This window comes from Mus caroli, chromosome 5, assembly GCF_900094665.2.
Source record: "Mus caroli chromosome 5, CAROLI_EIJ_v1.1, whole genome shotgun sequence".
In the NCBI taxonomy this organism is placed as follows: Eukaryota; Metazoa; Chordata; class Mammalia; order Rodentia; family Muridae; genus Mus; species Mus caroli.
The window spans coordinates 61224195-61242100 of record NC_034574.1 but is presented as its reverse complement, the minus strand read 5'-3'; the positions used below and the strand labels follow the sequence as shown (position 1 = coordinate 61242100).

Here is a 17906-nt window from a genome sequence, read left to right as displayed (position 1 = left end):
TGTATTAGTGTGTGTATGAGTATTTGAAAGGCTGAATGTGTGAGTGTATTGTATGACTGTATGTGTGTGTGCATGTGTGTGTGTATTTGTGTGTGTGTGTGTGTGTGTGTGTGTGTGTGTGTGAGTATGAATGTATCCAGTGTCTGTAGGAAGCACAGTGTTTCTCCAGGTTAGAAATGTGAAGAAACACTATGGGTAAAACAGGAAAGAAGCATCAGAGATCATGGACGTAAGAGGAAAAGTAACAGAGAAAAACCACAGCAAGTATTCAAAGAGAACAGAGTCCTACTCAAAGGGCTTTTAAGCATTCACTACAGACATGTCTGCTACAGACATTCAGCCTTGTTTTTCTGGTACTGTCCTTGGGGATTATCAGGAAAGTTTCTGTAAAACTAAGTTAAAATGATAAAAAAATTTTTTGGAAAGTCAAAAGTAAGCTATAAGCTAAATGCTTCCCATATTTTAAAGGCCTCATTATATGCATTTAGGAAGAGCACTCTATATTCCTCATTCTGCCATTTATGAGTTTAGGTGTAAGTAAGAAAATATGATTAACTGTAATATGACTGATTTCTTTTTATTTGGAAGGTTTTTTTTTTCAGCTCCAGTATCTTCCACCACGTAGATCTTCATTTCTTCACCCCTGTCCTTTCATGAATTCTAGATACCTGCTCAACTTGCAATGAACACACAGGAGGATGGAACTCAAGAAAGGCAAGGTGCATGTGAAAGGACATCCATCCAGACCTGTCTTTTTCATATCAGGAAATCCAGGGATTTCTGAAACATCTCATTCAGCAACCTCATGCTTACATCTCATTAGCCAACACCATCAATACGTAGCAAAGAAGGGACTGACCATCCACTGTACTAAGTTGGAAAGCCATGAGGGGAGGGGGTAAGGAAATGGAGGAGATAAAAAGGAAGTGTGAGAGAGAAATCAGGATGAAGGGCACAGGAAAAGGCCGTATTGAAGTTCATCACTTTGTAAACCAGGATTTAGGAGTGTGATAGCTGAGTGGCTGAAGAATGCCAGTGTAAGGCATAGGATGATTCAGTACAAACTGGTCAGGGAGGTCTCAAAGACTCCCTAAGAAACAGAGAATCTGGCCTTTCCTCTTAGATACCTATGAGAACTAGCATTCTGAAGGTCTTGACTTCACTGGATATCATGCTTTCATGAAGAAGACAAAACTTTTTCTCCCTTGGCAATCATGTTCTTGTATGGTTAATGAGCAAAAGAGAAAATTTCCTATGAAAACAAACTTGCAAAGTTCTCATTCATTCAAGGTTACATTCCAACTTACACCAGGGGCGTATCATAAAACTTGAGAGTCCCAAACCTACGTGCGATATGTGGAGAGTGGCCCACTTTTAAAATCAGTTTGAAGTTTAAGAAACCAAATTGCTAACACTAAGTGATCTTGATTCCTCATGAATCTGTTATGTGAGTCTCACAACAGAGATAAAATAGAAGAGTTTGCCTGGATGTGTATTCAGCGGCTGTGAGTGAACATGAATATTCCTTTGATATTATGAAGACGCAGAGAAACACAGATGGTTTGTTAAGCAAATTATGGATTCTCGTTCCAGAGTCTTTCAACAATAAAATGTGAGTCGATTTAGGAGCCTTGGTAATTAGCTTTATTTAGAATATCTATAAATTGTCATAGAGAAGGGCTTATGGGAGACAAAGTACTAGTAAGCATATATACATACATGCATACATACATATATACCTATGCATACATATACATATATATATATGTATATATATGTGTGTGTATATATATATTTCCAATATATATATATATATATATATATATATATATATATTGTACATATATAGGGAATATAGAGGAATATGTTCCAAATATAGTAAACCCTTAATATAAATGTTTTCTGGATAGTAAAATGGTAGTATTTAAGTGTAGCTGGTATGGCCAGTTACATACAATAGGCACTTTGTTTATACTCTAATTTTCTTAAAATTATTATGATGTTTTATTTTAAATGTTCTCGTGTGTCTTTATATGTTACATGAAGGTTCAAGTATCTTACTTTTACTTTCTACCCATGATACAATAGGACTTGGAAATCACTGAGTACTTATTATTTGCAAAGTGGGTTAGTGAAAGAATAGGTAAGATTGGGCTGTATCACTCAGATAAATACCCTCTAATCATGTGGTGACAGTCCATATAGGCTTCTGTGTTTGTAGCAATGTAGCAAATGTGTTAATGTATTTGTGAGTAAAGAAAATAAATAAATTACTCAGTGAGCCTTTGAGACACCTGATGGTAGAATGACTTCACATCCCTAACCTGACTCTAATGAAGATTTATGAAGAAGAAAATGTCAGCACTGGATGCTGACCTATCCCTGTTGTGGATTCCACCAAAGTGAACTTCCAAGTTATGCTGCCAGACACCATTATTTTAATTTCCTGTCCAGGAGAAAGTGGTATTTTATCAACATTTCTTACAGTTCTTTGGAAGCATAAAATGTACTTTAGAAACATAAAACTGTAAGGTCTTCATTTGAGTTACAAGCTAATAAATTCCCCTGTTGTCTGTCCCTGGAAGTGAGCCAAAGAGAAACCTCCTGAGCCAGAAACAATAGGTTTAAGACTCAAGGTACAGGAAGCAGCAGAAGCAGCAGAAAATTTACAGCAGATCCTCTGTAGGGGAGGCATGGAAGGGTTCAGATAGGTGCTGCTCATGTAAAGGATTTGCATCCCAGCTTGGGCACACATAGTGAAGACAACCTTCTTTTATATAGAAGAGAAAGAAAGCTTGTTATTTATTTGTCTGGGCTAAGAGGAGATAGTCTAACATCAATTGCAGAAATAATCACAATAAACAAGGACAAATGGTCCCAAGGACTAGGGAGATGATGTAGTCAGTAATGTGCTCTGTGTGTTCACTTAAGGACCTAAGTTCTATCGGTAATATGCATTGTATCATGTGCTTGTTGTGCCAGAACTCAAGAAGCTTGGGATTACTAGTGAGCCAGTTTAGCCTAATCAGTTAACCCCAACTATGATGAAAACTGTCTAAAAAAAAAAAAACAAAGGTGATAGACCATAAGAAATATCACAATAAGTCATCCTTTGCTGTCTACACCCATATTCACAGGCATTCTCATATACATCTATGTGCACACACTCATGCACACATAAACAAAGTGGTCCAATGAAAAGCAGTCCAATTCTTGCAATATTGATATGGCCAGCAAGGCATACAGGCCACTAAGAAGCCTGCAAAGCACTCCCTCACCCCACAGGAACTACTACTATGAAAGTTCAAATTATCAAGTAATTCTAAATAATTTTTACCCCATCTTCCTCTTTGGTGGCAGTCTTACACATAGGGAACATTTCATAAGTCTATTTCTGAGACCAACAGTTAGAATTTGGATCTAACATCCTCGCTATCCTCACATTCTATCATGGGAGGAAAGAGTACTGGTGAATTAATTAGCAAGAAACGCAGCTGGAGCTGAAGGCAATGTTGGTAGATAAAGAGATTTCATGAATAATACTATGGATTATGGACTTATGCCAAGAAAAATCAGAGGAATTACTAAGTTTAAGTGGAGTTAACTAGATTTTCATTTTACAAAAGTAGGTGAGTGTGTCAGATAAAGGCAAGAGGGCTAATGAGGAAGCAACCAGAGTTGGTGTGAGAAGCACCAGAGTTAGAATTGCTAAATTTACAGAGTTCAAATGAATTAAGAGGTGAGGTGGAATGCAAGGAAAAAAAAAAAAACAGGCTCTGCCTTGAGCAACTGAGTAGCAGTGGTGCTAACTAACCTGGAAAGAAAAGAAAAAAAATGTTTGCACAGTGTTAAAGAGCCTGGTTCTTCCATGGCTGCCTGGTGTCCAAAATGTGGTAGAACGTTGGAGACATTCAACAGCAGTTGGCCTTACATCTCTGGTGCTTTGGAGGTAGGACTGGGTTTGCTCCACAAAAGTAGGCAGTAACCAAAGTCATGCGAGAGAATGCAAACCTATTTGAAGAGCAAGAAAGGGAGAAAGGGCTCAGAAGAGAACCATGTTCAGTCTAACATTCTTAAAGACAGCCAAGAAATTTATAGTCATAGAAGAAAGCCAAGAATATTGTCAAAAAAATGTACAGTCACAGGAAGAAAATCAAGAATGCAGTAGACTGAAAGCTAAGAGAAAAAGAGCATTGTGAGTCATGGGAGCTTGCAGAGATGAGGGAGCCTATAGGAGTCTGGCATAGGTCCTGTGTGTGTGTGTGTGTGTGTGTGTAGCTTGGTGGTCTTGTTGGAATGCTGGAGCAGGGTCTGTCACTGACTCCTTTGCTTGCTCATGGGTCCCTTTTCCTCTTACTGGTTTGTCTTGTTCAGCTTGATATAATGATATGTGCCTGGTCTCATTCTAGCTTGTTATGCTATGTTTTGTTGATGTCCCTGGGAGGGTAGAGGGGGTGGATCTGAGGGAGGGAGAGGATGGGGAGACACTAGGGGAAGGAGGAAACTGCAGTCTGAATGAAACATATGAGAAAAGAATTGAAGAAATAAGAAAGAAAAGAATCAGTAGAGGCAAATGCTGAGGCTAAGGAAAAATGGTTTCAGGACTTAAGGTTTTAATTAAACTAAATATAGGAGACCTTATTCATAAGGAGGAAAAAAGATGTCAGTTGGAAATACACATAGTGTGTCTACACATAGGCTACTCTTTCTGAAAGTTTAAGATATAAATAAGAAAAGAGATGTTTATGCCGCAATATGAAAAGATACCAGTAGATAATGAAGCACTAAAACCATGGTGATGGATTCAGGAAGCTAATTTTTTGAAATGTCAAGCATAATTTTCAATGAGAAGTTAAATGAACATACATCAAAAAAGATATTATTTAATTAATTAATGAGACAGAAATTTTTCACAATAGCTAATTTTGTTACAGTAATTTAATAAGTGAATATGAGGATAAGGTTGATATGTTAGTACAAAATTAATACACTGCAAAGCAAAACTCAAACCTACGGATTTACTTTTCTGTGGAAAAAATTCTTTGTGAAAGCTATTTATCACCGAAGTGTAAAAAAAATGCTTACATTACCATACAACTTCACTAAGCCTTGGACTTCAGTAATTAACTGTGGGCTGAGCAAAGTACATCTCCCCTCACAAGCCTGTGTAAGCAAGTAATACAATAGCCCTTATAACAATAAAGAAACATTACATTCACTTCTAGCCGTATTCCCAAGTTCTAAACATTTTTAACAGAGTAGTTGCTGAAAAGTATATTTGGAAAAAAATTAATCAGCAAGGTCTGTGCAAATAAGAGCAACTCCAAAAACATAACTGATATTAGATGATGAACAATCTGTTTACAAAATTATAGACAGAGTTAAGGGAAAGAAAATGGATATGATGACTCACATGTGTAGCCCCAGCCCTCAAGAGGAAGATGGTCATGGGTTTGAAGTCAACTCAGGCTACATAATAAAATACTGTCTCAAGAATCAAAAATAAAATAATTAACAATACAAGACCAAAGACAGGAAAATTCTCTTTAGATCAGCAACCAGTGGCCTGATGAGGAAGGAAATGGCTACCAGGACTCAGAGAGATATAACTATAGCAGCCAACTTCTCAATGTAACTCTTATGTCCTTTCATGTAGGAACATGGCTCCTCACTCTCTAACTGAGAAAGAAGGATAATGGAGAAATAAATATCATGGTCTCCTTCTTCCCCTGCTCTCTAACCAAAGAATGGTAATGGCCATTGGCTAGATCCAATCTGATTTCAGAAATCAAAGACCCATTTAAGCATAGCAAAATAATGGATAATATAAATGGATACCAGGAGAAGAGGTGACAGTCACACAGAAGATACAGAGAACGGAGGCAGAGAAGAGAGAATTGTTATTGTTGTAACTGAAGACAAGAATCGGTGAGTTGGTTACAGGATCATTTGTACGTTAGAAAACTTCAGAAACTCCCTATCAAATGAATTAACTTTTCTCTATTATCTTCCAAGTAAGTATTCATTGAATGAGATTTGGTAGAAATGAAGAGTCAGTAAAAAATATTAAGTGGGTAAAATTTAACTTTGTAAGGTTGACATTTTGACAAAAGACCAAAGGTCTGCCCATAAGTCAACATGAAAGTTTTGGGTAGTGGGAATGAACAAAACTGACGTGGAAAGACCACAGCTCCACTCGGAAGCCATCTTTGAGGGTGCTTACATTCTTCCTTGGCATCTCTTGATAAACAATGCGTGTTGCTTGCTTGTCTTACCCACGTCACTTCCTGTGAGTGATTGTATACTTAACTAGGCTATTTTTATAAGTCAGGAAATCACAAGTCATTCTGGAAGGGAAGTGACTTCCTTAGTCATGACCTCCAGATTCCTGTGTGCTGTACAAAACAACCAGGAACAAACAGCAAACAACCCAAATTAGGTTTCTTCAGCACCTTATCCTCAGCCTGTTTCTCTGTCAGGGATGCTCTTCCTCCTCCTCTTAGCTGAGCCTGAGTCCACTCAAAACTCAACCATCATCTTACTCCCTTTGTGACATCCTCCTTGGTTGCTCTGGGACAAGTGGCAAGCATCAGCAGCAGTTAACTGATGCTATTCTAAAGGGTTACTCTTGTCGGGGTTCAGTTTACATGGACGTGGTGTCCCAAGATGTTCTGGAGCAGTAAATACATGTCAATCAGTGCTTCTAAGGAAAGCCTTGATTGGAATAGACTCAGGTCTATAGGCTGTGATGTCCAAGATGCTTCATTCTATGTGTGGTGAAGGTATGTCATCTTTGATACTGCATTTACATTATTATTCACAAAATTCTAAAACTACTACGACTTCAGCACTCCATTAAATTGACTCTTAGAAAAAGCCCACATCTCATGACAGAAACTGTCTGAGAATACTTAAAATATCTGGATTGTAACTGTATTGAAACCCCTAATAAACTCAAAAATGGATTTATGTGTGTGTAAGAGAGAGAGACAGAGACAGAGAGAGAGAGAGACAGAGACAAAGATAGAGACACAGAGAGAGACACAGAGAGAGAGAGAGAGGGGGGGGTAGAGGGAGAGGGGAGGGAGGGGCAGGGAGGCGGAGACAGAGATAGAGATTTTATCATTTTAAATGTTGTATCCTTTGCAATTCTTGTTTAGCTGAACTCCAGAGCATTTTGGAACATGGGAAATGAAAGATAAAATCTTTAAGGAGCTGGTGATGCACATAGTACATTCAAGCTCACTGAACAGCTCCTTAAGTAGTTTGTGCTGTGCTGAGTGTGACCACATAGCCCACCAGAACCCACAAGTGACAGGTTTGAAGCTCCTATAACTAGCTACTGGCAGCACTCTGGATCTTCTTGACAAATTTTTTTTCATTTTTTATTAGATATTTTCTTTATTTACATTTCAAATGTTATCCCCTTTCCTAGTTTCCCCTCCGAAAATCCCCTATCCCCTCCTCACCCCTGCCCCTGTTCCCCAACCACCTACTCCTGCTTCCTGGCCCTGGCATTCTCCTATACTGGGGCATAGAACCTTCACAGGACCAAGGGCCTCTCCTCCCATTGATAACAGACTAGGCCATCCTCTGCTACATATGCAGCCAGAGCCATGAGTCCCACCATGTGTTTTCTTTGATTGGAGGTTTAGTCCCAGGGAGATCTGGAGATAGTGGTTAGTTCATATTGTTGGTCCTCCTTTGGGGCTGCAAACCCCTTCAGTTCCTTGGGTACTTTCTCTAGCTCCTTCATTGGGAACACTGTGCTTCATCCAATGGATGACTGTGAGCAACTTTTATCTACTTACTGCAAGACTTGCTGTGGGGAATTGCAGAGGTCTTGCTGAGGTCTGAACCCTGATGGTCATAATTCACCTTCATGACACAGTAGGAATTCCCTCATGCTCCTGGAACTCTGCCCTCTGCCTAAGTTACTGCCCACCCCCCATAGCCCCCACAAAAGAAGCATGGTCAGTAGTCACATAGGCAATGCCCAAGTTTCTGACCTTCAGGCTAAACTCCTCCCCAGTTACCCAGCAACAGTGAAGACCATAAAAAGGGCTGTTCAGCCCCACCTTGCTCTCTTACCTATTACGCTCTCACTTCTCACTCCTCACTCTCACCTCTCTCTCCTCTTTCTTTGCCTTCTCTCCTCTCTCCTTTCTCTTTGTCTTTTCTTCTCCTCTCCTCTCTCCTCTCCTCTCCCTTACTCTCTCTCTCTCTCTCCCTTCTCTCTTTCCCCCTGCATTTCTTTAATAAAGGTCTTAAACTATAGAGAGTCTCTGCTTAAGATCTGCTGCATACACTCTCACAGGTGTTGGGAACCTCTTCCCTTATCCCTCTCTCACATAACCCCAGTGGCTTTAGCAAGGTAGCTCTGGGGATCCTCAGGTAGGGTTTCCCCTTGGCCACCCCTGAAGAGTGGAATAGAGGAATGCCCACCCAGGGAGGAGTGGAAAGGGTAGGTAGCAGCCCTCCCAAGTCTGACTAACCAGAGAATAAGGAAACTCTGGCAGAGCGTGGGTCTTTTCCCTTCCCCCACTTCCCCAGGGGCCCCCATTTTTTATTTCCCAACAACTTGCAGCAGGTATACCTCAGCAGCAAATGCCTCCTATTTGAATCCTCGCCAGTTTCCAAACTTGAATATGATTCTTTAATCTTATTATTGCAATACTAACAAGAGTCCTTTAAGATGGACAAGGAACATCATTTGTTGTAATGCCACTGTGTGTAATTATAATTTGGAAATCACTGAGACTGCTCTCTGCATCTTGCTAAAGGAAATTCTTTCTCTCTAACAAGTGTATGTTTATGCATGACCTCTCTCCACTCCTCAGAGATAAATATTTTATGTACCAGTTCTATCTCACTCAAATTGAATATCCTTGAGAAACAACATAGAATTCTTACCTGGAAGTATTTTATAAGTGCAGTAAATATGGATGGATGGACATATGGATGAATGCACAAATAAAATACAAAAGGAAATTAAAGAATCTGTCAAATAAAAAAAAGTCATCTATTTACCAGTTGAAAGCCAGAACTGAAATATGCTTTTGCTAGTTGTGTTATCAGAAACATTAAATGAAAAAGATGTGTACATTATACACTCATGTCATAAATTAATAAGAAATATAAACTGTAACTATTATCAAATATGACAACATACAGCATAAACTCTTGAGTTTTCTTTTGTGGATGAAAAAACAGCAATAGGCCATAAAGCCTTCTGCGCTCATCCTGATAGCAGCATTATCCACACTCTCTGAATGAGGAAATAACAAAACACTTACCAACCAGCATGCTTGGAAACAAAATGTAGTGGAATATTATTTGGTAATAAAATAAAGAAAATATCCATACACACTACAAAATGTATGCGCCTAAAAACCATTGTAGTAAGTGAAAAAAGCAGTCATAAAAATCATTTAATATACAGATTCATTTTTAAAGAACTGTATAGAACGGATAAATGTCTAGAAACAGAAAGTATGTTCGTATTTCAGTGGCTGAAGAAATAGGGAATTGGATTCCTATCAGAGGAATGAGACACATGAAATTATATGGTGGTAGTTTTGTACAGTTCAATTAATATACCATAGTTATAACTATATTGTCAATACTTGAGTATTATGCAGATTGAATGATTTTACAACAAAGCTATTTTAAGGGTAAAGTGACTTTTTTCCCACATTACACAAGTAGTTGGTGAAGCCAGAACTAGGCTCCCTAATTTCTGAGCTGACACAGTTGCTATCTCCTGTGTTGCTATTGGCTTTCTAATCCCTCTATTTTATGAACACGTCTGATTCTGCTTTTGCACTTCAGTGTCTGTTTAGGTCTCTTTTTTTCTCCCCTCGTTTCCCAGCCTCCTCTAGAGCTCATGGTGTCCACACCCAGCTGTTAAATAGTCTACTTTGTAATGGTCACAACTCAGCTGTTTTATATTTCACTATACTGTAGTGACTGCTATTGATCTACTCCGTCCACCAAATGGTCGTGTCATAAGACACTATGGGAAGCGTGGTCAGCAAGACTTTGGGGTAAAGATGACTTTAGCAGTGTGTGAGCAGTGGGTGGGAAACTATGAAACAATAGCTTGATTCTATCACAGACCTTGTCTCAAAGTCACAGAAACAAGAACCCCGCAAGGGCTACTAAACCTGATACTCTTCCCCGAGAGGCTGCCTTGCAGTGTCTGAGAGAGGCCATTTTCCAGATGACTTCCTCTCCTGTTACAGACTCTGGCTCTGCAAAGTGCTGGAGCTTCTCCATCTTCACTCTTTGAGACACTTGTCTTTGCCCTCCAATGGATTTCTCCACCCTCTTTCTCTCTCTTTTTTAGAGTTTCCTATTGTAAAAAGATAAATCATCTCATGGACTTCTATGCTTTTGAAAAGATACATTGGATACATTGAGATGTTTCCAAATGAAATAGAAGGTATAAGGTGAATGGCAGTTGATATTATTAAAGGATGTCTGAAGGAAACACATGTTCTCTTTCCACACGGTATGATCATGTTATCTTATTTTTTTCTAAATAAGGAAAGGATTCCTTGTTGTCAACCTCTAAGGACAAGATGAAATGTTATTTGGCAGTAGATCTTTCTTTTTCCAAGATGAAGATGTGAACTGCTGTTTGCATCACTTGAATTTATAAATTGGAGATACTTTTACAGCTCAATTAAAAATCATGTTTTGTGGCTTTAAAGTAGATTTATTTACTTATTACCTAGAGATATTATTTTCCATAAACTCCAAGTTATTTGGGTAAGATGTGAAATTTTTGAAAGAAAACTGTAAATATTGGTTAGTTCAAGTCATTAGCCTGAGATGAAGTAGCAGCTGGTTTTGTGGCAGGACTTCCCTAAATCCACTGGGTGGTGATGGAGAGATGATATAAGGAGAGGTTAATTGTGAAGATGGAAGAAGAGGAACGGAAATAGCAGGAGAGCCCCCAGGAAACAGACACCATAAGAGGGAGAACCACAAGGCGGAGCCTCTGCAACACTTGATTTCACACTCTAGTGAAGAGGGAAGGAACACCTGTAGTAGACATTAGACACCGGCTCCTCCCCCAGTATTTGCCTTTCTTCTTTCTAACAAAAGGACATTTTGATTTTTGTACCTAATCCCAATACCGCACCAGTCATGATTTAGTTTTGCTTTTTTTTTACATTTATTTTATCTTTTATGATTATAATATAACTACCTCATTACCTCCTTCCACCCACCACCAAGCCCTACTGTATAGCATTTCTTGCTCTCTTTCAAACTCATGGTCACTTCTTCTATTAATTGTTGTTACATACATATATGGTTGTAAACACACATATGTACACACACACACAATTTGTAAATACATATATACAACCTGCAAAGTCTATACAATGCTACTTGCATGCATGTTTCCAGGAATGACCACCTGGTACTGACTAAACAACTGTTGTACCCTTTGATCCCATCCCATTTGAAATGACATCCCATGTTACAATGTGCTTAGAATATCAGCAGTTATTTTGCCACTCCCATGCACTAAACATTGAATTCCTAAGGGATATAAAGATAACATGGACTTGGGATTTTTTTTAATGACATTACTGAGTTAAACCAATCGAACTATTTCTCAGTTCAGAACTCACCTCAGACCTATATACTATTACTAAGACAGTGTCAAGGCATTTTTTATCACCAAAAACATGGATGACATCATTGATTAAGAAATAATGTAAGCTTTCAACCAATTAGACAATTAGATAAGCTTTTCATCAAACTCTATAACAGGATAGTGAGGATACACTGTCTCTCTTCAACAACTCTCTAGATGAGACAGCATGCCTGGAGTAAACAATACTATTACTGGAACAGAAGTGGGTATCAGTGTGGGTCCTTTCTAGGTCTTTAGATATAATTCACAAGGAACATCATTTAGAAAATGAAAGATAATTGTTTCAGGGGATTGTATCTCAAGAAGATGCACCACTAGAACCAGGTTGGATCCCCTGGAATGGAGTTACAGACACTTGTAATCGGCCAAGCTAGGGATTGAAGAAGCATTAGAACAGGTTACTGACCTCCCTTCAAACTTGATTTTACTGCATTTGTAGCTGAACAATGACATCTTTATTCCCATTGCCCTGTGAAGTCATAACCACCAGAACACCACAGCAGAGCACGTTACCAGATCAGTGCTGATACTGGCATATACAAACTGCACTGCTGCCAGCGACATAAAACCATATGATGTAATTTTGTGCAGTCCTTAGTAACAGCAAAGCATCCCACTGCGGCTCTATGATTTACTATGTTATCCTTTTATCTTAGGTAATATTTCTACCTATTTAAGTAGAAGGTTGCTGGTATGCTGGCAACAACCATGTACAATTCAGCCTTATCTCATCTCATGGTTTCCACATGGTCACTCTCTCTTTACGTAATCTCCTAGTGTTTTGTTCACTGAGGTGTTACAAGCAATCTCTGTATTGCGTACTGTGCATGAACCGCATGGCCTAAGAATGCTGCAGCCTACACCATCTACATTTTTATCTAAAATTCTTTATGATGTTCATACAATTACAAAATTCCCTACTAATACCTTTCACAAAATATATCCTTGCTCTTATGCAGTATGTGCCTGTATGTGTAATTTTTTATGATTATTACAATGCATGAGACCTTCTTACGCTGATATCCATAGGAGGTCTCCCCTTCTCTGAGGAGAAAGGGAGAGGGCTTAGGTGGAGGAGAGGAGAGAAAGAAACTGGGAGGAGAAATGGGAAGGGAGGCTCCAGTCAATCAGGCTGTGAAGCTAATTAATTAATTAATGGGAGGCAGGGGGAGAGAGAAAGAGGGGAAGGGAGGGAGGGAGGGAGAGAGAGGGAGAAGAAGGGAGAGAGAGAGAGAGAAAGAGAGAGAGAGAGAGAGAGAGAGAGAGAGAAATCTTTATGTTTCTAAAAGGATTGGGCATTTTTCACACATCAAAGACATGGACAGTCATGCTAGACTCCTGCCTGCAAGCAGACAGCTTGTTCTCTACCCAGTCTCTACCACACCTTTATTATACATTTTTATTCAATAATGAAATTAAAGACTATAAGGTGTACCAGGACACAAAATACTATTTTCATACTTATTTTTATTTCCTACATCAATAGGCTGTTTATCAAATAAATACAATTACTATGGCCTCCTATCATCTATATTAGCTATTTGATATACATGGTTAGCAGGAACAGAAGTGGGTTCTAAGAAAATATTTAGCATAATAATACTAAACTAATAATCATTTAGGTAGGTAGCATCTAAATGCATCAGGGATTGTATTAAGCACTTTACATGGAGGTGGAGGAGGAAATCTAGCTAGGTAGGTACATAGAAAATTGGATCACAGAGAAATTGAGTGTCACAATAATGGTGTGGGGACAAAGCTACTTCCAAACTTAGGCATGTCTGCTTAGGTTGTGGGAGGAGAAAGAGTTTTCATTTAATATATCATCCACAAGTATTTCTTTTTTAAGAAGTAATTCTTTAGTAGTAGTAGTAGTAGTAGTAGTAATGTATTCACTTTACATCCTACTCACTGCCCCCTCCTGGTCACCTCCTCCCACCTTCATCCCCTCCTCCTCTGAGATGGTACAGGCTCTCTAGATATACCCCTACCCTGGCACATCAAGTCTCCATGAAGCTGGGTGCATCCTCTCCCACTGAGGCCAGATAAGGCATCCCAGCTAGAAGAACATATCCCATGTACAGCCAACAGCTTTTGGGATAGTCTCTACTCCAGTTTTTTGGGATCCACATGAAGACCAATCTGCACATCTGTTACATGTGTGCAGGGAGGCCTAAGTCCAGCCCGTGCATGTTCTTTGATTGGTGGTTCATTCTCTGAGAGCCCCAAGGGTCCAGGTTAGTTGACTCTGTTGGTCTTTCTGTAGAGTTCTTATCCCCTTAGGACTGCAATCCTTCCTCCTATTCTTCCATAAGAGTCCCCAAGCTCCACTTACTGTTTGGCTGTGGGTATCTGTACCTGTCTAAGTCAGTTACTGGGAAGAGACTCTCAGAGGACAGTCATGCTAGACTCCTGTCTGCAAGCATAACCGAATATCATTAATAGTGTCAGGGATTGGTGTGTGTCCATGGGATGGATCTCAGGTTAGACCATTATTGGTCGCCCATTCCCTCAGTCTCTGCTACATCCCCACACCCTGCACTTCTTATAGACAGCATAAGTTTGGGATGGAAAGTTTTGTGGATGGTTTGGTATCTTTGAAAGACTAATCAGGCTTTCGTCAATGAAGAGCATGGGATGTCTAAGCAGCAGAAAATGGTAGTAGTACAGATTCTAAGATAATGGAAATACAGACAATACAGATAAATAATAATCATGGCTGTGAGGGACCCAGGTGCAGAAAAGCAGCACACAGGAAGGGGGAGGCCGTGGGGGCCATGCAGAGAAGTTTCACATCCAAAGGAAGCAGGAAAGATAGTGAAGGCAAAGCAACAAGGTTCTTGGAGCAGCTCATGATCAAGCCACATGAGGGGGGAGTGGGTGAGAGCTTGACAATAGACAAAAATTAAATTGCAGACACGCATAAAAATACATATATGTGTGTCAAATACATAATACACACAGACAGACAGACAGACAGACAGACAGATTTTACAGTGGCAGCAATAGAAGGGCAAAGAGGTAGCACTGGAAAGGTTTAGTCATCTGTTGAGCACAAGGCCAGTGGTGCCTGGGGAGCCTTGAAAACGATGCAGCTGGCATGGACAGTTACATCTTAAGAGTAGAAGTGGAAAGGAGTTAGGCTTTGTGTGTATTAGAGAACAAGACAGCAGAAGCTTTGCACAGTATCCCGTGCAGGTGCTCATGGTTTATTCAAGCAAAGCTGCCCAAAATAACTAAGATTCGCAACCTACCAGGCTTCATATGTCAACAAAATTTCCAGACAAATTCAAGGAATCAATTTTAAACTGAAAATTTTTCATTTGGCTAAGTCCAGATATGTTTTCTTTTTTAAAAAAAGAAGAAAAAAATCCATTACTAGAAACACATAATTTTACATAAGGTTATTTCAATACCAACACTTAACGGGTGTTCTTAATACAAAAGGTGACTTGTTACATTGGTTAAATTTGGCTTTTTATTTCTACTTAGAAGCAAGTACTTCAATCTGCTTCATTGCCCCATCTTGCCGGAGCATTAATCGCTTCACAGAATAAAAACAGAAAAACCACAAATTGGCATTTTTGGAAACCACTGAAGTGAACTTTGCCTCCTGTAGAGATGTAGAGGGAACTGGGAAGGATTCGTTGAGTAAACGGACCTGTAGTCAGATGTTTGAAGGTGAGAAAATGGAAAGCCCTAGGTACTGTGTACTTAGAACACTCTGTGTACTGATTGCTGTACTAAAGACTTGTGTAATATTTCATCTCAGCCATCCAGGGAGTTGAGAAGGACAGCACATTTTATTTTACAAGTGTAAGAAATACATTGTTATGGTCCATTGTTAAAATGAAGTGTACTGAACATTCCTGGAGTTACAGATAAGCCAGAGGTGGTAATCTCTTTTCTCTAGGCTAGCTTCTATTCTGCAGAATTGTGTACATAAAACTGCTCTGTTTCCATTAGTCTTTTGACTTCGTTATTATCTTTATTTTCGATACAGATGAGGCTATCTAGACTAGAGACATTAAGGTGCCACACACCATCAACAGGAACTGAAAGATAATATTCAGTATTTTATGCGCTTGCAATTCTGTGCTTTTTGATACCTGACTACCCTGCCATCCTAGAAAAAGATAATAAATGAGAAAAAGAGACAAAGATGGAACTCTGAGAAATACTGACACTTAAGAAGGTGCTCCAAGAGAAAAGAGTCCAGAAGGAGAAAATGGACAAGCTTATGTAAGACAAGGAAGAAAACAACTTCTGGAAGAAAGATTGTCTGGGAGGCTGAGGCAGGAGGATTTTTGATTCAAGACCAGGTTAATACAATAGTGAGCTCCTGTCTCAGGGGGAATAGAAGGAAGGGAAGTGCATTGGGGAGAGTTCATTTTGCTTTTCAGTTTAAGATGGGCACAGTCTACAGTGACACATCAGTCAGGCCCTGAGGTGGCTGGGCACACAGTGTCTGTAGTCAGGACACAGAGAGAAGCAGGCTGAGACTTCTCCAGTTTTTCTGCCCATCTCTCCCCTTCTCACTGTATGGTCACCCAGACCATGTTTATGGTGCCTTCTTTCCATCCATCCACTTAAAACTCTGAATCATCTCATGGGCACAACCCAGAAGTGGGTAGTCTCCTGGGTAGTCTCCTGGGTAGTCTCAATCCAGGGAAGTGGAGAATGAAGGTTAACCATCACACTCATGTGTGTATGGGTGTTTTGCCCACATGTATGTCTATGTTCCCCTTGAATGAAGCATCCACAGAGGCCAAAGGAGTGCATCCAAACCTCTGCAACTGGAGTTACAGTTGTGAACCACGATAGAAGCGCTAGGAGCCAAACTCAAGTCCTCAGGAACAGCCAGTGCTCTAAACCACTGAGCCAGTTGCGTAGTACCACAATTGGTTATCTTAAAGTTTCTTTTATTAATTACTTTGTTATTTCTTTCTCCTGATTTGACCTAGACTAATAAATGTTGTCTACACTTACCTTCATCAAAACAATTAAACAAGTAAGTTAAATTTAAATAATAGCGGCTGTCTACAAAATATAAAGAAAACATTACCACTTTAAAAGTCATAAGCAATGCCGCAGGTCTCAGGGCGCACCTTTCCCGAGCCCCTGTCCCATGCTAGGTCGTAGTTTTCTCATTTTAGTTCAGTTCTCATGAGAACCACACGAGATAAAGTATCATTCCAAATGTCTCCGTGGAGCATCTGAATCGTGGATGGGGTAATAATGCATCAAAGCTCACATCCCTGCTAAGTGGCAAAAAGATGGGGTTCAAAGACGGGTGGCCTGATCCCACACTCAGTGCACTTCCCACAGCCTGCTTCCCAGTGTGGTTCTCAATTGATGTTTTTGTCCTCTTTGCTCTCAGCCGCTTCTACTCTCAGCTTGCCTGGGAAGATGAAGAAAGCAAGAAACAGCTACCTAGTACTCAACTCCCACGGAGAACACACAAAGGAAAAGCTTGTCATGTGGATTTCTCCGCCATCAAAAGAAACGTTTTCTGTCATCCAAGGAGTAAAATTGAACCTTGTCTTTTTTCCCTTTGCAAAATAAACTGACTTGTTAGTCTGCAATCATACAATTAGTCTTTAGTCCTTGAGAGATTATTTTTCTTAGTATACTCAGAACTGTATTTCAATTTATGTTATATAAAATTTGCCAGATTGTTCAACTGATAAGTAAAAAAAAAAAAAAAAAAAACACTGTCAAAACACTGTCAATCCAAAATTTTGTATGTGACAAAAATATCTTCCCATTATGAAGTTTAATAAAGACATCTGCAATGCTTAAAGGAGATAGGCCTATTATTGTAAATCTATAATCTCAGCTAAGCAGGTCAGCTGAGGCAGAAGGACCATGAAGTATAAGCCAGAATGGGCAACGTGGTGAGACAATATCTTCAATTAAAAACTTTAAAAGATGTTTCCGTGGTAGAGGGCTAACCTAGCACACAGAAGGCTCTGGTTTCAATGCCTAGTACTACATACACAATAAAACACGAGCCTAGAGAAAAGTCCCTAAGGAAAAAGAAATGAGGGGAAAGACTCAATCCAGTCAAAAAAACAAAGAGAACACTGTAGACTGCTCACAGGTGATCAAGGATCATCAAGGGTCATCACGGATGAGCCTAAATTGTTATACCACCTCAGTGTGTGCAGAGGAAGACATCTCTAAAGGTGGAGAGGAACGAGGGACTTAATTCACAAGGTAAGGTTTCTATAGA

At 39.5% G+C, this 17906-nt stretch overlaps 2 long non-coding RNA genes across 2 annotated transcripts in view; one reads left to right on the top strand and one right to left on the bottom strand.

The window, feature by feature from the left end:
- LOC110295402 overlaps positions 1-7994 on the bottom strand; it is a 36445-nt gene extending 28451 nt beyond the window's left edge. Inside the window, exons 1-2 of the long non-coding RNA XR_002378057.1 lie at positions 7812-7994; positions 5086-5163 (exon numbers count right to left, since the gene is read on the bottom strand). This is a non-coding gene — a long non-coding RNA (uncharacterized LOC110295402). The remainder of the gene's footprint in view (positions 1-5085; positions 5164-7811) is intronic.
- LOC110295403 lies at positions 6634-17189 on the top strand. The gene is made up of 3 exons (XR_002378058.1): positions 6634-6782; positions 15164-15352; positions 17052-17189. It is a non-coding gene; the product is annotated as an uncharacterized LOC110295403 (long non-coding RNA).
- Positions 17190-17906: the final 717 nt, after the last annotated feature.